Source organism: Tupaia chinensis, unplaced genomic scaffold (assembly GCF_000334495.1).
Source record: "Tupaia chinensis unplaced genomic scaffold, TupChi_1.0 Scaffold000270_2, whole genome shotgun sequence".
NCBI classification, from domain to species: domain Eukaryota; kingdom Metazoa; phylum Chordata; class Mammalia; order Scandentia; family Tupaiidae; genus Tupaia; species Tupaia belangeri.
Genome location: NW_006159751.1, coordinates 3,501,397 through 3,527,502, shown reverse-complemented (window position 1 = coordinate 3,527,502; position 26,106 = coordinate 3,501,397). Strand labels below are relative to the sequence as shown.

The following is a 26,106-nucleotide window of genomic DNA, read 5'->3' as shown; positions in this document are numbered from 1 at the left end:
TTGTCCATTTTTCTACTACCTTGGTAGAGTACAAAAATGTCACAATTTGTCTCCTCCTTCTAGTCACATTTCTTAAAATGTGATGTTATCACTCCTCCCACGAAAAAAAATGTAATCCTTTATTCCATCCCTTGAATTTATTCAACTGGCCCTGTGGTTTGCTTTTGACAATAAAATGCTGCAGAAGCAACCATGTGCCAGTTCCAGATCTAAGCCTCAACAGGCTTGCGTGTTTTTTCTGTCTCTCGGAACCCTATTGCTACCAGGTGCAAAATCCAGTCTACTCTACTGGATAATGAGATACACAGCCCAGCCAACTCCCATTGCAAACTTTTTCTGTAAAAGTTTAGGCTTTGAGGACATTTATGATTTCTGTTGCATATTCTCCTTTGGTTTTTCAGTAGAACCCTTCAAAATGTAAATAATACTCTTAACATGGAGGCCACACAATAACAGGGTCCACAGACCGCCAACCCTGACCCTAGACAATAGCCAACCAATCCCCAGAAGCAGAAGTGTCTCCCTAATCACAAATGCATAAATGAGCCCAGCCAAGACCTAAAGAACCACCCACTGAACCCAGTACAAACTGTCAATCTACAAAATTATTAGATTAAAAAAAAAAAAAAACAGTTGTTGCTTGCCATTACATTGAGGGTGGTAAGTTAATCATCAAAAGGTGAGTGATATACTGTTCTGTCTTCAGTATTTAGAGTGGTACCTGTTGAGCAGAGGCCTCACAGCCCTGTGGTGCATTGCTAGCTAGAGCCCCTATGGCTGAACACAGTTCAAATTCTGGCCCTGGAAGCTTAGAAAACATGCTAAACCTGACTGCATGTGTGCCCAACTCATAATCAGATGGAGAAGTGAAGGAAAGGAACCCCAGTGTGACATGCCTCACTGGGGATATCTGTCCTCTCACTGGCGAGCACATGCACACCCCCAGCTATGAAAAAAGATAAAGGAAAAAAAGGGCACGTGCCATTTAGTAGACATTAACCAAATATTTTTAGAAAAAAAAAAGAAAGTGAAAAGATAACTCAAAGACTGAAAGAAAATATCTGTAAACCATCTTTCTTATGAAAGTTATATGTAGAATACATAGAGAACTAAGAGGTCAATAATAAAGACATCCCAGTGACTTAAAGATGGGTGAAGGAAGACATGCAAGTGGCCAACAAACACATGAAAAGATATTCAACATCATTAGTCATTAGGGAAACACAAATCAAAACCAAATTAAATACCATTTCTCACCCACTGAATTGGCTGTAATCAAAAAGACAGTATCAAGTGTCAGTGAGACTACAGAGAAACTGGAACCTCAATAAATAGCTGGTGATAATATAAAGTGATACCGTTACTTTGAAAAACGGTTTGGCACTGTCTTTAAAAAGTTAACACAGAGCCTTTTTTTCCGGAGAGGTTTTTGTTACAGAGCGCGTGCACTCGCCAGAAAGACAGAGAGGGGCAGAAAGTGAGAAACCCCCCCCCCCCCAGGGGGAATGGCCATGTCGCAATCCCTTCTCCTCCATTCTCCTCTCAGGATCTTGGGCACACACGCACATGCGCGTGGCGTGAGTTTAAGCCACGGGGTCCAGGACTCGAGCCGCGATTGGCTACGTGGGAGTCCAGCAACATAGCCATTACACTAACTGCTGGTCCTAATGCAGAGCCATTTTTGAGACATGGTGTTAAGGCAGCTGGATCCCACATAGCCCACTGCACAGTTCGAGCCCCAGATCCAACAGCTTGAGAAACACACCAGGTGCATATGTGCACGCCCAAAATTCTGAAAGGAGGAAGAAATGGAGGGGATTGTAACATGACCATTCCCCATGGGGCGTACTTTCTCACCTTCTCTCTCTGTATGTGTCTTTCCAGGAAGCAAATGCACCCTCTGGCAATTTCTTTTAAAGAATTATTTTTATTTAATTTTATTTATTCATTCATTTTATTTTAATTTGACCAGACCACACACACACAGAGCGAGAGAGAAAGAGAGAGAAAGTGAGAAAGCAAGCCGCCAGGTTCGAGACTCAAACTGTGGTCAGTCATGCGGGAGTGTCCAGCGCCTTAACCACCACGCCACCTGCTGGTCCCCAATTTTTTTTAAGACAAAGATTTACCACAGAGCCTAACAATTCTACTCTTATACAGCTCCCCACCGAAATGAATCTTTCAGTTTGATTGACCAGACCACACACACACAGAGCGAGAGAGAAAGAGAGAGAAAGTGAGAAAGCAAGCCGCCAGGTTCGAGACTCAAACTGTGGTCAGTCATGCGGGAGTGTCCAGCGCCTTAACCACCACGCCACCTGCTGGTCCCCAATTTTTTTTAAGACAAAGATTTACCACAGAGCCTAACAATTCTACTCTTATACAGCTCCCCACCGAAATGAAAATACAGTTCCACAAAAAAGATCTGTACACAGGGCCGGCAGATGGCGTGATGGCTAAGGGCTCTGGACTCCCAACATAGCTGACCATGGTTCAAGTTCCAGACCTGGCAGCTTGCTTCCTCTCTTTCTCTCTCTTTCTCTCTCTCACTCTGTCCCTCTCTGGTCAAATTTAAAAATAAATAAATAAATAAAGATAAATAAAACAATTCTTTCAAAAAAAATCTATACATGATGGCTCATACCAGCATTACTCATAATAGCCACAAACTGAAACTATCCCAATGCCTATCAACTGGTGAATGGATTAGAAAAATGTGATATATCCATGCAATAGAATATACCAGAGAGTAAAAAGGAACAAAGCACTGGAACATGCCACAAGATGAGTGTACCTCAGAAGCTCGAGGAAAGAAGCCAGACAGAACATACTGCATGTCTGCATTTCTGTGAAATGTTCAAAGAAGACAACCATGTAGAAACAAAAACTAAATCAGTGGCTGCCTAGAACTAAGGGTAGGAATGGAGATGAAATGGTATGAAGTTTTTTGGGGGATGATGAAAATGTTATAAACTTAGATTGTGGTGACAACTGTAAAACTCGAAAAATATACTAAAATTCATTGAATTGTACAATTAAAACAACTGAACTTCATAGTAAATAAATCATACCTCAATAGAGTTACTAAAACATGAAAAGAATCAGCAGGATCTGGTAAATAACCGTGTGAAAAAAATAATATCTGGATTTTTGGCTTTAACAACCAAGGTGGACAAGGCTATCCTTTACTGAAATGGCAAGGTCGAAAGAAAAGGAGCAGGATTCTTCGGGAAAACATTGTTCTTGGCATAGTAAATATTAACGTACTGACATAAGGGCATTCAGCTGACAATGTCCAAAAAGCATCATGAAAAACAGAGTGAAGATTCATTCTTTCATCTAATGTGTACTCACTGAACATACAATGTACCAGGAACCATACCTGGCCCTGGAAATGCACAGCAGTTGACGAGAAAGACCCAGTCCTGCTTTTAAGGAGTTCACATTCCCTGGTGATGAAAATCTCAAAGAAGACGTCTTAAATACAGATTATGCAATTGAGAAGAATCAAAATAGAGGTGCCAGTTTTAGTTGCTGCTGTGATAGAACTTGCTGTTAAAATTCTAGGAGGTGATGGGACCAGAAGACGGCATAGTGGTTACGTTGCTGGACTCTGACATGACAACTGCAGTTTGAGTCCCGGACCTGGCTTGAAACTCACCCTGGTGCGTGAGTGTGCATGCCAAAATACCAAGAGGAGAATGAAGGAGAAGGGATTGCGGTGTGGCCATCCATCCCTACTGGAGGAGTGATTTCTTGCTTTCTGTCTCTGTCTCTGTCTCTCCAGCGAGCACATGTACCATATTTCTGTCTCTATCTCTTTAAAAAAAAAAAAAAAAAAAAAAACTCTAGGAGGTGAGCTTCACTGCCCCTCCTTCTTTCAGGCTGAGTGTCAAAGAGCAAGGAGGAGGAAAGTATGCAAGAACCGAGGTGGGGGAAAAGGTCCTTCCTCCTGCAGTATCTGCCAACACCTTCTACTGACAAAACATTCTGCCAGCTGGCAAAGGAAAAATGTTTCAGGGTCCAGCTCACTACCGCAAACCAGTGCAATGAACAGGGGATCCGGAACTGAGAGGCAATAAATTGATAACTGACACCTGCTTCTATTCCATTTCCCAAATGGATTTAAAGTGGTCACAACTTAAGAAAAGTCAGGGCCCAGTCACAGTAGTACACAGTGCTGTGCAGTGCTGGGGCACATGGGAGGCCCAGGCCAAATACTGGGTCCTGAAAACACCTGGCACATCTGCATGTACCTGGGGTCCTGGGTGGTTGGGATGCTGGGGAGAGTATGTGGCACTTCAAGACTCTGCCAACAACAGGGTGTGTGTGTCTCAATAAATAAATGAACAAAATAAAATAAATTTAAACAATGATACCCAGGAAAACCACCCGTGGATTAGACCACAAATTTTGACTGAGCTTCTATGTGATCAAAGTTCTAAATGATCATGATTACATGTGAGGTTTTTTCCCAGACATAGTAAGAGGCTAAATAAAAGTCTTCTTTTAAAGTGGGACTGTTACTGTCAAACCATGTACATAAAGGCGAAAAGAAACAAAGGATAGCAAAAGAATATACCATGAGGGTTGTCACAGTCCTCTCACTGGTTCACTGTCATTTACATATTTATATTTTCCAAATTTTCTCACATAGTACATATTACTTTTTAAATTAGGAAATTAAAAACCAGTTGAAGTATAACTGGTCACTAAAATCAATGCATGGGATTAAAGCTGTACAGCCTTTTATGTAACAGGATTCTGATTTCCTTTGAAAGAGCATATATTAGAAGGAAATCATTTCTGCAAAGTAAATCCTAAAGTTGTAGGTTATTTCCTAATAGCTGTGGATTTAGAGAGAATCAACCAAATGTTAATCCTTTCAAATGTTATGAACTGTACCAGCAAATTCATAGTGTTCTATTTAATGATTCAAGAGTACAGTTCTAAATGAAGATGAACAAATGAAAAATCTCCTAGGGAAAAAGAAAACTGAGGCAAAGCAGGAGATCTGAGCATGGTTGCTTCTCTAGCGAAATGTATGTCCCTGAAGGTAGAATCACATCTCCTCATGAGCTCTCCTCAGGGACAACTGGTCAGTGTTCTACCCACTAGAGGCTCCTCAGGGAAAGGGGAAAATAGTAAGTGGTCATTAACAGAAGAAACAATGCTTATTTGCATGAAAAATCAAGGAGTGAAAATTAAAACCATAAATATACCATTTTATGGCTACCAGGACCAAAAGAATGTCTGAAATATTAATTGTGCAAAGGGATGTGGAGCTACAGAAACTTGTATCTTATAGATATGAAAGGAATTCTTTGTATTTATGGTCAATAGCATGCTTTTTTTTTTTTTTTTTAATTTTTTTTGTCAGAGGCACAGGGTGCTCGCCAGAGAGAGGAGGAGGGGGAGAAAGCACCACCAAGAGGGTGTGGTCATGCCACAATCCCTTTTCCATTTCTCCATCCTGTTGGGATTCTGAGCACTAAGGCACACACATTTGGCATGTTTTTCAAGCCACTGGGGTCAGGGTCAGGATTTGAACCACAGTTTGTCATGAGGGATTCAGGTTCCCTTAACCACTATTCTGTCTTGTTATAAGTATTGTAGATTTCTCCTGCCAATTTCTGACTTGTCTTTTCTTTATAGCGTCTCCTGATATACAGTTCTTAATTTTAAGTTAGCCAAATTGATTTATTTGGTTTTAATGAGAGAATGTGCAGGAGAGCAAGCACGCACGAGTGCATGCTGTGGGAGAGAGAGCTATTTTTCTGATAGGGTCTTGCTAAGTCGCAACCCTCCCTGCCTGAGCCCAGACATTAGAGTCAAATTACTGGGGTTCAAACACAGTTCTGCCAGTGTGCAAGTTACTAGGCAAATCGATTTCCCTGTGCTTGCCTCAGTTTCCTCAACTTAACAAATGGACATAACTGACATGATTAAAAGAGTACATGTATGTAAACTGCAGAACAAGGTCAAGTGTCTATTTAGCATTATGAAAGAGCTGTTTTACTAAGTATTTAATCTGCCAGAAATTGACTTTTGTATAGGGTATGAGACAGAGATTCTGCTTCTTTTTCCCCCCATAGGTAACCGACTGCCTCTACAACTTAGAGTGAATATTCTTTTCCTACAAATATATATGCCATATCACCCTGACATATATTAAGTTTCCATAAACATGTTTCTATATCTTTATTCTTCATAACTGATCTATTTATCTCTGTGTTGCCTCCATATAGTCAAATTACAAACTAATGGCATTAATAATTATTGCACAAGTGAAGTATCCCTTTTCTAAAATACTTGAAACCAAAAGTGTTTTGGATTTCAGATTATGGAATATTTGCATATGCATAATAAGGTATCTTGGGGGTGGAACCTTAGAATAATCATTAAAACCATTTTTGTTTTATAGATACATAGGTTTTCATAGCCTGAAGGCCATTTTATACAATATTCTGTTCTGACTACTTCTCATCACAAGAGGTCAGGTGTGGAATGTTTCATTTGTGGCACTATGTCAGTGCTTAAAAGTTTCAAATTTAGTAGTATTGGATTTAGTTGGGATTTCAGATTTTTGGATTAGGGATATTCAGCCTGTACTCACTTGTTCCCTCATTAGGTCTTCAAGTTTTTTTTTTTTTTTTTTTTCATTCCTTTAAACAATATTAAAACACTCATTTAACAGACTGCATTTATATTGTAAAAACTGAAGTCTTTTGGATTTGATTCTTTAGTATGCTGAATATGTCATGATCATAGTTTCTGACTGTGTGTTCCTATCTTATTTAATTCTGTGGCAATTCTTCGCATCTTGGCTGAAATGTATTCCTCAGACTGAATTAGAGGCTGGTTCTGCCACGTACCTAGAACATTAAAGACCCAGCTCCATGTTAAATTATAATTTCTGATGTGGTAATTTTCAGATCATGCAAACAATATTAATTTACACCCCAAATACAGTGAGGGTAAGTGAATGGCCACAAATTCTTAGAGAAGTCTGGGTTTGTTTTTTGTTTTGTCTTGTTTTGTTTTGTTTTGTTTTGTTTTATCTCTGCCCAGAGCCAAGGCAGGAGAGAAATGTCTTTGCCTACTTTTGCAGCTTAAATCCCTTTTCCCCCTTCACACCTATTCACCATTTCCTTAAAGTAGCCCCAAACTAGCTTCCCAACTTGTGGAAGTTCATATTTTTAAAATTTATTTATTTTATATTCATTCGCTGAACATCATCACAGCATCAAAAATGCAGTTTCCCATCCAGAATATACTGTATACTGGCTTAATCACACATGTTATTGTCAACAAATAATTTTCCATTTCTTGTTTCTTATATATCTATTTTTAATTAAAGTCAAACCTGCTACTCTTGAAATTAAAAATATATGTTTAAAAATATCTATTTATTGACCACCAGAAGTCCATACTTTAATGCCCAGTCCCGCTACAGCCTACCATTCCAGGTTACCTAGATCTGTATACATCCCCAGGGTATCTAGTAACATCAAAGCCATCTCACTTCCCTGGTGCCCTGCTTGTTTCTTTTTTCAGATTTATCCATTCTTTTAAAATGACTTTTTGTTGCCATGCTTTGAAAATAAATAAATAAATAAATGATGTATGTGTTAAATGTTTTATCAAAGAAAGATTCAGTCAGTCACATTATCAAGAAAAGAAACCCAATAAATTCTTTTTTGACTTCTCAACCTAATGCCATAAGCCATACTGAATTTGTAAACATTTTCTAGCTTAAAAGAACTGTTGTAAAGTTACTTTAGAAGAGGCTACGTCAATAGAAACATTTCTTTACAACAAAGATTTAGTAAGTCAGTTCACTCAGGTAGTGATGAAATCAAAGATATTTTAAATGTAGCGATGTTTGTATTAAAACAATTAACCAGATAACTGGTCTAGGACAATACAATTTGAGAACTATTTAAAAAACATGAGATGATTTACTCTAATAGCATTCTGTTTCAATCAAGGCAATTCACTTTCTGGTCATATATCATGTATCATGAGTTATACCAAATTATGCAGCAATTCTATTGTAACTATGTCTCCAAACACCTCTTTTCACACTCTGAAGAAATGTTACAAAGCCAAAATGCCACATGTTATTTTGTATAATATTACTCATTTAACCAAAAAGTCCCAGTTTACAGTAATAAAGGGCCTCACTTGTGAACATAGTACGATGGCTCTATATTTGATCAGTGAGTTTTCTAGGTATAATGCCTGTTTATTTATTCAAATATTCAGCCCCATTCTGATTTTTTTTTTTTTTGGAGAGATTTTCGCTATAGGGCGCGTGCGCTCGCCAGACAGAGAGAGACAGAGAGACAGAAAGCGAGAAATCACCGCCCAGGGGGGATGGTCCTGCCGCAATCCCTTCTCCTCCAGTCTCCTCTCGGGATCCTGGGCACGCATGCACACGCGCCCGGTGTGAGTTTTGAGCCACCGGGTCCGGGACGCGAACCACGAACCGCGGTCGACTACGTGGGAGTCCAGCAACATAGCCATTACGCTAACTGCTGGTTCCCCTGATTTTTTTCTTAAAGAAGGAGAAATAGGGGATACGTTTATTTCTTTTTTTATTCCTATATTATTACTGTTTTTGTTTTGTTTTGTTTTGTTTTGTTTTGATATCGTGTCCTGTAGCTTGAATAACTGATATTTAGAAAGATCTGAAAAAGTTCATGCCACCTCACATTTTATAATTTTGCACAGGGACAGATAAATGAACAGCAAGAACAGTGAGGCCAGTGTTTCAGAACTAGTTGTTTAGTTAGGAAGAGAATCAAACCAACTAGCCAACCTTAACAGCTCAATGTTCCTATGTTTTTCTTGATGTCGTATATGCAGGTAACATTGTAAACAGTAGTAAACGAAGGGAAACAAGACTAGTAGAAGTTGACAAGGTGATTCTAAAATTTATATACAAATTAATAAATAATAACCAAAGCAACGGCCAACATATGGCTAAAGGACACCAGATATATCGACATTTATTATAAGCCAACAGTAATTAAGAAAGTGTATTATTAAAATACGCTTGGCACATGTGCATGCGTCCAAAATCCCAAGAAGAGAAGAGATTGCAGTGTGGCCATCTCTCTAGGAGGTACTTTCTCACTTTGCCCCCTCCCCCCTCTCTCTCTCTGTCACTTTCAGGCGAGCGCATGTCCTATAGCAAATTAATAATAATAATAATAATAATAAAGGTGTGTTATTAAAGCAAAGAGAGACAACAGGACAAAAGAATGGAATAGAGCTGCACTGTCTCACAGTAAACAATCAGGCCTATGTGATTATTGAGCAGCTGAAATGTAGTTAGTACATTTAGGAAAACTTTTAAGTATAATTTGGACAACTATGAATTTCTGAAATCTAAATAAACAAAGTATTTCTGCTGAAAATTTTGAGTCAGAATTGATGTACTATAAATGTTAAATATATGCCTGATTTCAAAGATAAAGTACAAAAACAGGAACTTAATTTATCTCTTTAATTATTACAAACTAATTACATGTTAACATCATATTTTTTACATGTCAAGTTAAATAAAATATACTAAGGGACTTAAAAAAGTTTGTAGATGGGACCAGAAGTTGGCATAATGGCTATGTCGCTGAACTCCCATGTAGTTGATTGTGGTTCAAGTCCCGGACCCGATGGCTTAAACTTACGCCAGGTGCGTGTGCGTGTGTGCCCAAGATCCTGAGAGGAGAATGGAGGAGAAGGGATTGCGGTGTGGCCAACCCCTCTGGGGGCTAAGTTCTCGCTTTCTGTCTCTCTGTCACTCTGTCTTTCTGGTGAGCACACATGCCCTATAGCAAAAACTTCTGAAAAAAAAATTTCATGGAAAAATGAAATTATAAGTTTATTTTGATGCCAAAATTTTTTTTGAATTTCATGCAATTTTTATATGTATTTTCCATCAACTTTTGAAGATCCTTCATGTTATTAAAATAAATTCCATCAGTTTCTTTTTACTGTTTTCAACATGACTACTAGGAAGTTACACATACTGCTCACATTTGCAGTTTGCACTATATTTCTGTTGGGCAGTACAGTGCATTCAGAAAGAGTCCCATACATATATACCTGACCTATAAGAAAGGTGATATTGTTAAATATAGTGGGGAAAGAATGGTCTTTTCAATAAATGACTGAGTGAACTAAGTGTCCATATGGGAAAAAGAAATGAATCTTGAGCCTTCACATAAAACATAGAAATCAATTCCAGACAGATTGTGTATCTAAATGTGAAAGTCAAAACAATAAAACCATTAGAAGAAAACAAAAAGGGTATTGTGCATTACCTTGGGCTAGGCGAAGATTTCTAAACAGTATACAAAAAGTAGTCATCATTTTTAAAAGCTGACATATTGAACTACACTAAAATTAAGCAACTGACAGGATTACTAGAAAGAAAGCCAGGCCCAGCCTCAGTAGTGTATGCTGGTAGATGCTGCTTACTTGGCAAGCTGTGGTCAGATTCAACTCCTGGCCCACTCTAAAAGCTGGGTGTGATGCTGCATGCCTGTTGCCCTAGCTACTTAGGGAGCTGAGGCAAGAAGACTATGACATAGTGAGACCCTGTCTAGAAGAAAAAATTTAATAAGAAATATATATATATGTATATGTATATATATATATATATATACATAAAATATATAGACAAATAAATGAGAGGCCAGACTCTGAGCCCTAAAACAAACCTCAATAATATAGTGTGTTCTCTAACCAAACAGAATAAAACTAGAAATCGAGAGCAAAATGACAATAGGATAAAGTTAAGCACATGACAATCAACCAACACATTTTTAAATAATTGATGTGTTACAGAAATCTCAGTTCAAGTTCAAGTCCTGGACCCAGTGGCTTAAAATTCACACCAGGCACATATGTCTGCATGTTCAAAATACTGAGAGGAGAATGGAAGAGGAGGGACTGTGGTGTGGCCATCCCCCTGGGGGGTAGGGGGAGGTGATTTCTTGCTTTCTGTCTCTCTGACATGTGCACATGCCTGTAGTAAAAATATCTTTAAAAAAAAATCTCAAAGGCACTTTTACAGATATTTACATAGAACTGAATGACAATGAAAGCACAACATGTCACAATATATGTGGGATGCAGCTAAAAGAGAGTTGACAGGAAAATTGATAATACTAAATACAGGAGAAACAAGTAAAGGTCTCAACAATTAGTAATACACCTTATTGCCACAAGAAGCTAAAAAAAAGGTGTAAAATAAACTCAAAACAAGTAGAAGAAAGGAAACAAGGCAAAATTAGCAATACTGGAAATAGAAATCCAGTAGAGAAAATTAATTAAACAAAAAGTTGATTCTTCGAAAAAATAAAACATTAAAATGTATTAACCTCTATCTAGGAAGACTGGTAAAAATAGAGAAGACACGAATCCCCACTATTGGCAATGAAGTAGAGGATATCACTACAGACCCTTCAGCTAATAAAAGGATAACAAAGGGTGCCAGCAGGTGATGCAGTGTTTAAGGTGCTGGACTCCTACATGGCTGACCATGGTTAGAGTCCCAGACCCAGCGGCTCGAAACACATGCAGATGCACGTGTGTGTATACTCCAAATCCTGACAGGAGAATGGAAGAAAAGGGACTGTGGCATGACCACCTCCTCTGGGGGCTGATTTCTCACTTTCTCTGTCTCTCTCTCTCTGTCTCCAGTGAGTGCACATGCCCTATAGCAAACATCTCTCTAGAAAAAAAAAAAGGTGGGGGGGAAGGATTATAAGGAATAGTATGAACTTTGTCTTAATTGATTTTTGTACTACTAACCGAAATACCTGAGCCTGGGTAATTTTATAAAGAAAAGACAGGCTTATTAGCAAACACACAGTTCTGGAATGGAAAGTCCAAAGGCTTAGGACCTCCACAGCATCGCTGATGGAAGCACAGAAGGTATCAGGTATGTGCGGAGAAAGAGAACAAGCACATTGCTCTCTCTCTTTTACAGCAACCAGCCAGCTCTCACAAACGCTCGTCTCTTCTTACCAGACCTACAACCCACTGGACCTAATGAGACATTATTTATTTATGAGAAAGTTGCCTCCATTATTCAATCACCATGAGCCAATTACACTTCCTAACATCAAATTCCAAAAGATGAAACTTTGGAGGGACAAAACATGATCCAAATCTATAAATTCAACAATTTAGAAGAAATAATAATGCCTCAAAAATCACCTGACAGAGGGAACCAGCAGTTAGCGTAATGGCTATGTCGCTGGACTCCCACGTAGTCGTCTGCAGTTCGCGTCCCGGACCCGGTAGCTTAAAACTCACGCCGGGAGCGTGTACGTGCGTGTCCAAGATCCCGAAAGGAGAATGGAGGAGAAGGGATTGCGGCGTGACCATCCCCCCTGGGGGGTGATTTCTCGCTTTCTGTCTCTATGTCTCTGTCTGTCTGGTGAGCGCACGCGCCCTATAGCAAAAACCTCTCAAAAAAAAAAAAAATCACCTGACAGAGATGAGATAAAGAACTTGGACAGTGCTATAAACATTAAAGAAATTGCACTGTATTGAAAAGCTTTAAGAAAACAACTTTCTCAGCCTAAATACTTTCACTAGAAAAACCGATCAAACATTTAAAGAAAAATTAGTTCTAAATTGATATAATCTGTTAATTGCCTCTAGAAAACAGAAGAGGAGACATTTTCCAACTTATTTTAAGAGGTCAATATTATATTTTCACTTATGTTCACATCAAAACTTGTACATGAATGTTCCTGCCAGCTTTATTTTTAATAGTCCCAAACTGAAATCAGTCCATATGTCTTTCAATAGAAAAATAGTTAAAAAATACTACTCAGCAATCAAAAGGAATGAATGACTGATATATGTAACAACTTCAATGAATCCCCAGGAAGTTATGCTAAATGAAAAAGAAAAAAAAAAGCCAATCTCAAAAGATTATGTACTGCATGATTTCATTTATATAACATTTTTGAAATGATAGAATTACAGAAATGGAGAACAGATTGGTAGTTGCTAGGGGCAGAAAGAGGGAAGGTCGGGAAAAAGAAAAATGTAATTCTAAAAAGACAGTGAGGTGATTCTTTTGACAATGGAATTATTCTGTACTTGTCTGTGTTGGTAAGGTACACAAACCTACACAACTGGGAAAACTAAATACACACACAAATGAGTACAATTAAAACTGGGGAAATCGGATAAAACTGATAGTATTGATGTCAATATCTTGGTTGCAATATTTTACTATAGTTTTGTAAAAATCTACCACTGGTGAGGCTGGCAGGTGGCATGGTGGTTAAAGGTGCTGAACTTCCACCAGAACAGCCCTTCTTCAAGAGGCAGCCAGCTCCATGGCTCCTGTGATCTAGCCATTTGGGGAGAAAGGTGCTGAACTTCCACATGGCCGAGTGCAGTTCGAGTCCCAGACCTGGCGGCTTGCTTTTTCACTCTCTTTCTCTCTCTCTCTCAGTCTGTCCCTCTCTGGTCAAATTAAAATAAATAAATAAATAAATAAATAAATAAACAAATAAATAAATAAAGTTAAATAGAATAATTCTTAAAAAAAAAAAAAAAAGCTACCACTGGTGAAAACCAGGAAAAGGTACACAAGACTTCTATTTTTTTTTTTTTTTTTTGGAGAGATTTTCACTGTAGGGCGCGTGCGCTCGCCAGACAGACAGAGAGAGACATAGAGACAGAAAGCGAGAAATCACCCCCCAGGGGGGATGGTCACGCTGCAATCCCTTCTCCTCCATTCTCCTCTCGGGATCTTGGGCACGCACGCACACGCGCCCGGCGTGAGTTTTAAGCCACTGGGTCTGGGACATGAACCGCGGTCGACTACGTGGGAGTCCAGCGACATAGCCATTACGCTAACTGCTGGTTCCCCACTTTTTTTTTATAACTACATGTGAATTTACAGTTATCGTAATAAAATTTGAATTATATAAAGAGCAATAATTGCTATCTAAGCTGACTCCGTAGTTGAGCAGGGCACATTTTATCTATACCTATAAAGTCAATTCACACTAATGAGGGGGAGGGAAAATTCCAAAAGCATGAATTCTGAAGAAGCCCCTCAGTTCAGCATCCAAGTCACCAAGTCCTGCATCAGACAATCAATAAGCAAAGCCAAATCCACACACAAATAGATTTTTAAAACAAACAAAAAAGCCAAGACAGCTACAAACATTAGAGTGTATCAAGCAAGAGAACAAGATAGGAGCAGACCAAAATCAGTCAAAACAATACAGAAGTAGCTAACGAGCTATAATCCCTTCTATCTGGTTTACTGCATGCAGATACTAACCACTTCTGAGATCCTTCCTAAAATAATGAGAACGTTTTGTGAGATCTACTTATTTACAACAATAATTATTGGCACCCACTATTTCAATAGTAAGATAGTTTCCTATCTGTTTTAAGATTGGTTACTGCCTATAAATAAACTGCAGATAAACCAAAAGGTCTGAAGGCTGGATAAAACATGATGACAGTGGTCTGCAAGGCCGACTGACACGGGAAGATTCAGGTTCACCTCAGAGACCTCCCTGAGTGTGCTGGGCATGCAGTGTGCCCATGATCCAGGACTGGCTGAAGCTACAGTGGATCATGGCATTGGGATCCTATTGGGAGTATTGCCTCTCTGTCTCTGTCTCATTCTCCTGGAAGAAATACACTTTTTAAAAAAGTTCTATGAAGGGAACCAGCAGTTAGCGTAACGGCTATGTCGCTAGACTCCCACGTAGTCAACCACGGTTCGCGTAGGGGACCTGGTGGCTTAAAACTCACACCGGGCACGTGTGCGTGTGTGCCCAAGATCCTGAGAGGAGAATGGAGGAGAAGGGATTGCAGCATGACCATCACCCCTGGGGGGGGGATTTCTCGCTTTCTGTCTCTATGTCTCTCTGTCTGTCTGGCAAGCACACATGCCCTATAGCGAAAATCTCTCCAAAAAAAAAAAAGTTCTATTAAGAATGAAATATTATAGAAGCTAGCAGGTGGCGTGAAGGGTTAAAGAGGTTGGGTCCCACATGGCCAACTGTGCAGCTTGAGTCCTGGACTGGGCAGCTTGAAAATTATACCAGTGAATGTGTGTCCATGCCCAAAATTCCAAGAGGAGAATGGAGGAGAAGGAACTGAGGTGTGGCCATCACCCCTAGTGTGTGATTTCTCACTTTCCTTCCTCTCCCTCTCTCTCTCTCTGCTCCTTCTCTGGCAAGTGCACATACCCCTTAGCAAAACTAAAATTAATAAGAATTAAATATTGTATTAAGAGTAAGGAACCCGGCACTATCCTGAAACAATATTCATTAAAGGATAGAAGGAAGGGGGACCAGTAGTTGGCGTAATAGCTATGTCACTGAACTCCCATGTAGCCGACTGCGGTTTGAGTACCCGACCCAGTGGCTTAAACTCACGCCTAGTGCGTGTGTGTGCGTGCCCAAGATCCTGAGAGGAGAGTGGCGAAGGGACTGCGGTGTGGTGGTTCCCCCGGGGTGTGATTTCTCACTTTCTCTCTCTCTGTCTTTCTGGTGAGTGTACGTGTCCTATAGCAAAACCTCTCCAAAAAAAAAAAAAAAGGATAGAAGGAAGGGAGGCAATAATTCATGAATGGATTAATAAAGGTCAATGGGCCCTCATCCCATAAAAGGACACTACATTCACAGAAATTTTACATGCAGCTTCAGAGGGTTCTTGAAGTCCCTAAAGTCTACATTTCATCAAACCTTGGTTCTGATTCTGCATTTTGAGGAGCCTATTCTAGTGAATTAGGTCATCTGTCTCTTTAAAGCAGGGAATTACATAAGATGACATCTCAAAGTCCTTTCTAATGCTATTATTTAATGATTTACACCATGGTCAAACCCTCAGATGGGACTACCTCTTTTCCACTGTCAAATGTAATTACACAAAATTTTTAATTGAACATTTGGTTTATCCAACAGGACCCTTAAGCATATTTACCATCTGGGACAGGTTTGAAATATAAGGAGGAAGCTAGAGAAACCATGGAAATATTTGAATTGTTAGTAAAGTTATACTTAAATAGAAAACATGAGGCACAACAGCCTCAGGAAAGAAGGCAAATGCCATGATGCTGCACTGAGCCAGACTGGTTGGAAAGTACAGTATGCTCGGTTTAGCTCTGTTTCAACAGGAATATTCTCAAAGCAAATATAGAGAGCCCACTCTCAAAAAAAAAAAAAAAAAAAAAAAAAAATCAGTTTTAATCTATAAAATCATTAAACAATATATGAAGAAAATGACTTTGCTGCATAATAAATTATGAGCTGTCCAAAAGTGCAGGAACTTTCTCAAGTCTCCCAATACAGTCTTCATTGTCTACTAGCCATTCTCTCTGGTACAAACTTTTGATTTGGATTCCCAGAGACACAGTATACTTTTTGAGTATACTTAAAGGTGAACACCTAGAATGGCCTAAATCTTTTGATTGAAGCCATGAAACTGAATGAAATTGTTGGTTATGACTGACACCGTTCCTGACCTACTGAATCTCCAAAAATGTATCTTCTATCTGGAAAACTACAGAACAATCAAACTTCTTTCTAATACATAACTTTTAGGAATGCCATCCAACCTGTTCTTTTCTTTTAGAGATCTTAATTTTTTTTTCACCCAAATGAATGAATAAGTTATTAAAAATAAATGAAAGTAGATTTAACCCCCAAGAACTTAACCGAATAGAAGTGAGTCATTGTGTTAGTAACATACTACTAAATCTACAGCCCTTGTTTTCAATCTGTTTTACACCTTATGGTCACTGCAGCATTGAAGGGGGTACAATGAAGTAATAAAGCAAGCAATGGGGTCAAAGTTGAATTCCTTGAGACAGGGGTTATGTCTCAAATCCAAATGCTAATAGCACTAGGCCATGTAGAGAGAAAATCTGATCTCAGGACTATCAAGGGCCTAAGGCTCATCTATACCCAGATAATTAATATAACAATCTAGTTCCCATCTATTAATCTAGTTCCCATCTACTAATACAACGATTCCAGAAAGAGGTCTTTCACCCTCTGCTAACACTGCCAGTGTCTGGGACATGCTGCTGCTTTCTGAGACTGCCCACTCCATCCTCACAGCTCCTTTAGAAAGTTCTCTCTTAAAGTGAGTACAAATCTGTCTCTGTAACTTCCACCCACTGGTTCTAATTCTATCCCTTGAGACCACACAGAAAAAGTCTAATCCTTTCTCATCACCCATGTGTCAGCTCTTCCTTCAAATCTCTGAAGATAGTTATCAAGTCTCTCATGACTGTCATGGTAGGCTGAATAATATGGCCCCAAAGATGCCTAAGTCCTAATCCCCAGAACCCATATATTATTTCACATGGCAAAAGAGACTTTGCAGAGTTGATAATTAAGGATCTTGAGGTGGTAGATTAGTCAGGATTGTCCTTGTGGGTCCAATATAATCACAAGTGTCCCTCTAAGAGGTTTAGAGTGACAAAAGGAGATGACCATGGAGGCAGAGGCTACAGAGATGAACTCTGAAGATGGAATAAGGGGCAATGAATAAAGGAATGCAGGCAGGCTTCAGAAGCTAAAAAGGCAAAAAAATGGATTTTCTCCTAGGAGCTTCCAGAAGGAATGCAGCCCTGCATACCAACTTAGACTTCTGACCTTCAGAACTGCAAGATAATACATCTTTGTTTTTCATGCCACTAAATTCCTAGAAATTTGTTATAACAGCAACAGAAAACTAATACAATCATTTTCTTTCCAAACTAAAAGATGTTTTAAATCACTCTTTTTTGAGAGTTTTTTTTCGCTATAGGGCGCGTGTGCTCGCCAGACAGACAGAGAGAGACATAGAGACAGAAAGCGAGAAATCACCCCCCAGAGGGGATGGTCACGCCGCAATCCCTTCTCCATTCTCCTCTCGGGATCTTGGGCACGCACGCACACGCACCCAGCATGAGTTTTAAGCCACTGGATCCGGGACGCGAACCACGGTCGACTACGTGGGAGTCCAGCAACATAGCCATTACACTAACTGCTGGTTCCCTTAATTCACTCTTTAAATGACAGTTTCAAATACTGCCCATGAGATACTCCCAATCTTTCTCTTGTCCCAAACCCCATGTCTTTGTTTCCTCCTAGCCCAGTATCCTACTCACAGATCCAAAATCGCTTCTTAGACATTCCTAATGTCTAAAGCCCTGAGCATTTGCTTCACTTACCCTTACCAAGGATATTCTCAGAGTAACTGCTTAATAAATATTATTGAAATGAAACAACTGTCTAGAACACAAAACAGTTCTGATCTTCTGAAAAGTAAAAAGGCCTTATTTCTCTTCTCATCTCAAACTGAGTAATAATAATATAATTTAACCTTTAGAGTCCTTGTCTCTCTCACCTCTAAGGATTCAAGAGTACAGAATATAGATTAGATAGGTATCTTCTCAATTGAGACTTTCAGTCATGACACTTGATTAATAACACCACTGTGGAAACTGAAAATAAAAGTTCCCAAGACTGAGAGCAGCAGATGGCTTAATGGCTACATCGCTGGACTCCCATGTAGTCGACTGCAGTTCAAGTTCTAGACCCAGTGGTTTAAAATTCACACTGAGCATGTGTGCATGTCCAAAATCCCAAGAGGAGAATGGAGGAGAAGGGATTGCGGTGTGGCCATCCCCCCTGGGGGGGGGGATTTCTCACTTTCTGTCTCTCTGTCTCTGTCTTTCTGGTGAGCACGCATGCCCTATAGCAAAAACCTCTTAAAAAAAAAAAAGTTCCCAGGACGAGCAGATGGCATAATGGTTACATCTCTGGACTCCCACATACTCGACTGCAGTTCAAGTTCTAGACCCAGTGGTTTAAAATTCACACTGAGCATGTGTGCATGTCCAAAATCCCAAGAGGAGAATGGAGTGTGGATTTCAGTGTGGCCATCTCCCATAGGGAGTAATTTCTCCCTTTCTGTCTCTGACTCTGGTGAGCACATGTACCTTACAGCAAAAAATCTAAAAAAAAAAGGTAGACGTTCCCTATACTATGTATGTGATTTAAGTTTCCTAAAAAATGGACCCCCTAAACTCTACACTTACTTTTTTTTTTCTCCCCAGAGAGTTTTTTGCTATAGGGCATGTGTGCTCACCAGAAAGACAGAGAGACAGAAAGCAAGAAGTCATCCCCCGGGGGGATGGCCACACTGCAGCAATCCCTTCTCTCCCATTTTCCTCTCGAGCTCTTAGGCATGCACACATACATGCCCAGAGTGAGTTTAAGCTACCGGGTCCAGGATTTGAACTGCAGTCGACTACATGGGAGTCCAGCGACATAGCCATTACACCAACTGCTGGTCCCTCTACACTTACTTTTAATTACTGTGCGAATTAGAATTTATTACAAAAGTCACGTAAACAAAGTACAGCATTAGCTCAGCTATGTTTTTACAAAATATTTAAATCTGCCAATGTTAATTTCTCCCAGCAAAATAATGATGCAGCAAAAAGAAAAAAGAAATGTGTCTGACAAATGCACTGTAACATACATTGTTTCTGTGTATTTGTACATTCTATATAAAAGTATAATTCATTTTAAAATAATGCTTTCATGAATGCTAGTTTAGTAAATTGATCATTACATTTCAGAATTTTATTACTAAAAATAAAAAATGATTCATTATAATACTCTGTCATTAGGTTTCTAAGCATAAGAGAAAGCAAGTCTCTACATATTCTAATTAAATATGTTCTGCTGAGGACCACTAAGCACAAGCCCTACATTAACGACAATGGGAAATCCACGTGTGTATAAGACATGGTCCCCAGTCTCAAGTCACTTTCAGCCTCATAAAAGATGGCATATTTAAAATAAAAAGAGGAATAATACGAAGTAGTAACACAAATGGGTAGCCTAGACAGTCAAGTTCCCTAAAAGGGGTCAAAAGAAAGTGCTGTATGAAACAGAATGGTTGAAGACACAGAAGGTTGGACTTGTACTGGGTAATTCATAGAAAGAAATGGAAGAGAACATATCAGACTACGGAAGCAGCACAAGTAAAGGCAGGAAGGCAAAGGACATGTTCAAAGAAAAGCAAACAATCAAGTTAGACATTGTGGGGAATTTTAAGTAGAGAAGTAGAAAAGATGGCAAAAGAAGTAGGCTGGGGACGGGCAGGTGGTGTGGTGAATAGGGGCGCTGGACTCCCACATAGCCAACCATGGTTCAAATCCAGGATCTGGCAGCTTGCTTTCTTACTTTTCCCTCCCCCCCCCATCCCTCTCTGGTCAGTGTGTGTGTGTGTGTGTGTGTGTGTGTGTGTGTGTATAAAAATTCTTTAAAAGAAAAAAAAGAAGTAGGTCAGGGACAAGTGACCCAGTATAGCACATCACCCATCACAGCACATTACAGGTATCAGACACAAGCTTGTAAAATAATTGCTAAGGGTCTTGTATGCTAGCCACGTAAGTTCATACTTTCTCCAGTAAGCAACTGGAAACCAAGGCTAACTTGTATCCTAGTGGCTAAAGGAGCTGGATCCTACATGCCAACCACAGCTGAGGCCCAGCCTCAGTGGTTTGGAAAATATGCTGGGCAAGTATGTCTGTGTGCCCCAAATCCCAAAGGGATGGAGAAATGGAGGAGAAAGGGTTGCAGTGTGACTGTGTCACACTGTGTGTTTATGGGGGGGGGGGATTTCTTTCTCTGTTTCTCTATTTGGCAATTAAAAGGAGAAAAAAAGAAATCAATAAATGTAGTCCCAATTTAAGACTTGACTGTACTCCAAAAATTCACTTACTTAATAATATGATTGCTTGAAACCAAAAACGTTTATCTAGATAAACTATATTACCAGTAAAATTGCAGTCTCCAAAGACCACCATCTAACGGCGGCACCAGAGAATTGTATGGATAATGAAAATACTCTGTATTTTGTTGTTTGTGATAGTGATCACACAACTCTACACATTCATCTAAACCAATAGACCCATACACCTACAGTGAGTGAATTTTATAATATGTAAATTATCTGTCTCTATGTCTCTCTCTGTCTGTCAGGCGAGCGCACGCGCCCTACACCAGAGAATTGTATGGATAAAAAAAATACTCTGTATTTTGTTGTTTGTGATAGTGATCACACAACTCTACACATTCATCTAAACCAATAGACCCATACACCTACAGTGAGTGAATTTTATAATATGTAAATTATACCTCAAAAACCTGACCCTAGAAAAATAAGTTACCAATGACTTACTAATTGCTAAAAGCAAAGACAGTCAGATATGATTCAATAGCTAATATTATATTAGAAATAAAGTATATACCATTATCCTGTTTACTATTTATTTTTATTTATTTACTTATTCATAACCACTCCCCCAGCAACATATGCCATCTCGATAAATATGAATTTTATAAATTTACTTGAATAAAACTCAAAGCATTCCACCTTGAATTTGAGAAACAAATCTTAATGCTCAGGCACAAGGTTTAACCTAAAGTCTGACTTTGTATCTTATCACCATTTCAACCAAGTCTATTTACAATCTGAATCAAATTCCTCCTTGAACTAGCTCTCTATATCTCCTTCCATCATTCCCTGTACATCAATATTTGGTGTCTTTGATATCGTCTCTCTTCCTCATCCCCAGGTATTAATCCTACTATCCTGGGAAATTTGACTCTTCCTTTAAAGATTTCCATACTGATCTCATCCCCTCTAATCTGTCCTACACATCAGTGCCAGATTAGTCATATATTCTTTTATTAATTACACATACCCCTGCTCAAAAACATTTGGCTATTCTCATTGGCTTTTGGATAAAATGCAAAATTCTCTGATTAGCTTTCAAATCCTCCACAATATAATCTAATCCTATGTATACAGCTTTATCTAGATAAATAAAATGAACTAATTAAAAAATTCTAGACAGGGGAGATGTTAGGAGAGGTGAAAGGAAATAATGAATAAAAGTTTTAAAGCTTACAAAGAAGTGCAAGGCATATTTTGGAGTGAGGGATAGACCAATTTCATTGCACAGGATGAATAAGTAGAGGTGAAGCTAGAAGAGAGACAGGATCCACACTTGTAAGACTTGCATGCTGAACTGAGAATTTTAGAAGTCAATGGAAGCAATCAGCATGAATTTATTAAACTGTGGAATGACGTAACAAAAGTGATGCTCAAGGAGAATTATCCTGGGGCTGGAGTATAGGATGCACTGGTGGAGGGGTAAAATAGAAAGTAAGTCAAAGGAAGATTACAGCCACTATAGATCATCTGGGCATGAAGTGATAGTTAGGGAAGCAGGAGAAACCGTTCATCCTCAGCTATTGCTACTGTACACAAAATTATCAGTATTAAGTGCCCCATCAAGTGTGGGGGGGGGCAGGGGACTGGGGGGAGGGAATTATTACAAAATTCATCCAACAGTATCTGAATAAGTCCTGTTCATTTTAATCAATCTGGAAAGAAATGACATAGATAATTCAAAAACACCCAAAACTCCTTTAAACTGTAATAAACTTTTGACAGAAAGAATGCTTGAACTATAACTGCTTTACTTTGCTTTAGTAACACTTGTGTTACTAAAGGGACTACTGGTAAAGCATTGCACCACATAGAAAGCTAACAAAAACACAGGGAAGAGGATCTGGGGTTAAAATTTTCTCTAGTTTCTGATCATGCAAAGATTTCCACTCCTTGTTCCAGTAACACATTTTCACAAATACTGCAAAACTAGTCATAATAATAATGTCATCTCATTCAAAATGATGTACCACATTTTGTGCACCAATTGGAATTAGTGTTATTTTGAGTCACATAGGAGGGTAAAAGGAAATTATCTGTAAATAGGTTTAGCAGCGATAATTTCTCACATAGTTTAGTATAACTCGGTATAATTCGGTGATTTTCCTGACCCCTACCTATTATACAATGAGAAAAAAGCCAAGTGGTGAGGAGTACCGATCAGGAAAAAGGGACTGAAACTGGACATTCAGGAGAGAGTGTGCAGACCAAAAGAAAAAGAAAGGAAATAAACACACACACACACACACACACACACACACACACACACACTAAAGAGTAAAAATGACAACAGAATAGGATAAAAAAAAAAATGGGAGTTACCAATTGCTAATTTCACTTCATAGTCTTAACTAAGTGGTCCTAAGCCCTACCCCCACCCAGTGCCAATGATGCTGTCAGTTAATCTTATCCCAGACATTCTACTTGATTCTGACCAAACTGGTTCTGACGACCAAACAAACCAGCCTTCCTATGTTAAGTTTCAGGGATATTTCACAGGGGTGTCACAGGAAAAAAACGCATATATGTTAACTGTATACTTTATAAAACTAAGTACATAGCTAGTTTATACAGAACTGAATAAATAACAATGTTACATTTCTCTCCCTTACTTGGACTTCATTCTCAAAGCTTAGGCCAAAAAACTGAGGTACAAGGGGAAAGGAGGTGGTGCAGAGATAAGGCAACTGGATCCATGTTGGAAAGACCCTGGGCTTTTGTTGCAGCGTCTCCCTGAGGAGGACAGGATCAAGGTCAGCAGAACCTAGGGGTGGATTGTGTGAAACTTTGGGGCATGCCTGCCTCTCTACCTCATGGAAGAAATAAAAACTTTTTTAAAAAGCACAAATAACTTTGCTTAATTCAATTACATAAAGTACTTGTTTATTTGTGTTTTGTTTTGAAAAAGAAAATGTTTTAAAAAAATCAACACCTAGCTGAAACATGTATGCCAACTAAGTTCAAATGGGCATCAATTTTAGTTTTCTCTCCCTCTGTACTTCCCTAATTCTTACTAATAGGAAAATAAATTCCATTCATTTCTCTTTTTCCTCATCAAATTTGGGGCAGTAAACTAAAGAAAGAAAACCTAGGAAGGCAGGAAGGAACCAAGAGTTCCTTTTTATCCCAGTATGTTTTTGAATCTTTCCACCAAGGGTGAAGTTCTTAAGTCAAAGCTACAGAATACTGCTTTCTAGTCTAGAAAGTGTTTACCGATCAATGTAAATGTGATGCTTTTTTTTTTTTTTTGGAGAGATTTTTCACTGTAGGGCGCGTGCGCTCACCAGACAGACAGAGACAGACATAGAGACAGAAAGCGAGAAATCACCCCCCAGGGGGGATGGTCACGCCGCAATCCCTTCTCCTCCATTCTCCTCTCGGGATCTTGGGCGAGCACGCACACGCGCCCGGCGTGAGTTTTAAGCCACCGGGTCCGGGACGTGAACCACGGTCGACTACGTGGGAGTCCAGCGACATAGCCATTACGCTAACTGCTGGTTCCCTGTGATGCTTTTTTTTAAGCATTGGTAATAGACCAATTGCATAACCACAGCCTCCTGGGTAGAGTCTAAATTACTGGGTTACAGAGTTATAAAATTAATAATGTATAATGGCAAAGTACAGAACTCCTCAAGTATCCCAGGATTGAAAAAGTATAGAAATAATAATTTTAACTGATTAATCCCAGAAAAATGTGTGAAGGAAGGAAGGTTAGGACAGGGTTTTGAAGAAGTACAGCAAATACTATGGCCATAATGGAGTATTCGCATCGGGTACTAATATGAAATGAGTTTGGGAGCACAGGGATTGAGAGAATTATTGGAGGGTGCTAAGTGTCAGAACAGAGAATAGCCATAGCAAGGAAAGAATACAATGCTCTATTGGGCTAATTCCCCTAAAATCCAAATTCTCAGAAGCCAATAGTGAAAATATTTCTTTTATGAGAAAGCATAAAAATAGTATCAATATAAGACAATTATTTGACTTTTAAAGATGAATGTCTCATATTCCATAGCAATTTAAATGATTAACTTCCAAATTTGATACTGACTTAACTGATAACCTAGCCGTTTAATTTCACCAGACAGAAACTGAAGTAGCATATTCTTATTCTTTAGAAAATAAGGTGCTCACACAAAGCAAATGAAAAATCCACCTGCCGTTTATAGTACTGGAGACTGATCTGACTCTGCAGCCTATGCCATATGCATATCATTTTAACATAGAAGCTGACAGTTTGTCTAGTTTGAATAAAGTTCTCTACATTTTTGAACTTTGACTTTTTTATTTTTAAACAAATATATTGCAAATGGTGAAGAGAAATTTTAGAACACTGAAACAGAAGTCAAAGACTGAATTCCTTGAAAATATAAAATTAAAATCACTTCATTGTATATCTCTAGGGCTCCCTTGGGGCTAAGTGCATAGTAGGAATGCAAGAAACATTTACTAATTAAATGCGAAGGCCTTGACAACAAGAGGATTAATGCTTAGGAGAATGCCAAGCTACTCACCAGGACCAAATATCTGAAAATGTTCTCAATTCTACATTACTAGGTACCTTTCAACAAGTCCTAAGTGCAATGCTAACTTTGTAATCCAATTAAATGTGACAGAAGTACTACATTTTCTGCATTTTTGTCTTTGAAATTTGGGTCCATGAGATTTTAGCACATAGACCAGCTGTTTGCAAAACTCATTCAGTTTCCAAAATTCATTTTTATTCTTACTGATAAGATAAAATATAAACAAATTAGAGTCCTAGGTGTGCCCTGTATGTGATCTTAGATTCACCAATAACTAGCTATCTGACCTTGATCATATAGCTCAACCATATATTCTCCAACCCTCAGTATTCACATCTGTAAAATGGGGGGGGTCATTTAAATGCATTTCTTGGTGCAGTACATTGAGGACTGAAATTTATTTGGAAATGCACAAAAAAATAAGATAGATTGGTGGGTGGATAAAGAGATGAATCAAGGGAACCAGCAGTTAGCATAATGGCTGTGTCTCTGGACTCCCACATAGTCGACTACAGTTTGCGTCCCGGACCCGGTGGCTTAAAACTCACGCCAGGCACGTGTGCGTGCGTGCCCAAGATCCTGAGAGGAGAATGGAGGAGAAGGGATTGCGTGGCCATCCCTCCTGGGGAGTGATTTCTCGCTTTCTGTCTCTCTGTCTCTGTCTGAATGGCGAGCACACGCGCCCTATAGCAAAAACCTCTCCAAAAAAAAAAAAAAAAAAGGAAGATGAATCAAATAAAAAAAAAGTAAGTAGAGTAAAAAGCTAAGA

General features: G+C 39.0%; 1 protein-coding gene across 6 annotated transcripts in view; it reads right to left on the bottom strand.

The window, feature by feature from the left end:
• The window catches only part of MAGI3 (membrane associated guanylate kinase, WW and PDZ domain containing 3), a 302,211-nt gene that overhangs the window by 256,274 nt on the left and 19,831 nt on the right, over positions 1 to 26,106 (bottom strand). The window lies entirely within an intron of this gene.